Below are 795 nucleotides of genomic sequence, written 5' to 3'. Positions count from 1 at the left end.
CTATGGGACACCTATGGGACACCTATGGGACACCTATGGGGTCTCTATGGGACACCTATGGGACATCTGTGCAGTCTCTATGGGACACCTATGGGACCAGAATGGGACATCTATGGGACACCTATGGGGTCTGTATGGGACACCTATGGGACCCCTATGGGGTCTGTATGGGATCTCTAGGGGACACCTATGGGGTCTCTATGGGACACCTATGGGACACCTATGGGACACCTATGGGGTCTCTATGGGACACCTATGGGACACCTATGGGGTCTCTATGGAACATCTATGGGACACCTATGGGGTCTCTATGGGACACCTATGGGGTCACTATGGGACACCTATGGGGTCTCTATGGGACTCCTATGGGACACCTATGGGACACCTATGGGGACTCTGTGGTGTCTCTATGGGACACCTATGGGACTTCTGTGCAGTCTCTATGGGACACCTATGGGACCAGAATGGGACATCTATGGGACACCTATGGGGTCTCTATGGGACACCTATGGGACCAGAATGGGACATCTATGGGACACCTATGGGGTCTGTATGGGACACCTATGGGACCCCTATGGGACCCCTATGGGGTCTGTATGGGATCTCTAGGGGACACCTATGGGGTTTCTATGGGACACCTATGGGACACCTATGGGACACCTATGGGGTCTCTATGGGATCCCTATGGGACACCGATGGGACACCTGTGGGACACCTATGGGGTCTCTATGGGGTCTCTATGGAACATCTATGGGACCTGAATGGGGTCTCTATGGGACACCTATGGGGTCACTA

General features: G+C 53.8%; 1 long non-coding RNA gene across 1 annotated transcript in view; it reads right to left on the bottom strand.

Annotated features, from left to right (window-relative positions):
• Nucleotides 1-647: 647 nt before the first annotated feature.
• The window catches only part of LOC122191360, a 1,334-nt gene continuing 1,186 nt past the window's right edge, over nt 648-795 (bottom strand). The window contains exon 3 of the long non-coding RNA XR_006182378.1: nt 648-704. This is a non-coding gene — a long non-coding RNA (uncharacterized LOC122191360). The remainder of the gene's footprint in view (nt 705-795) is intronic.

Source organism: Lagopus leucura, unplaced genomic scaffold (assembly GCF_019238085.1).
Source record: "Lagopus leucura isolate 7727_CA_CO unplaced genomic scaffold, USGS_WTPT01 27979-0_obj-0_obj, whole genome shotgun sequence".
Lineage (NCBI taxonomy): Eukaryota > Metazoa > Chordata > Aves > Galliformes > Phasianidae > Lagopus > Lagopus leucura.
The sequence above is the reverse complement of the archived record's forward strand: the minus strand, read 5'-3'. Positions and strand labels throughout refer to the sequence as shown.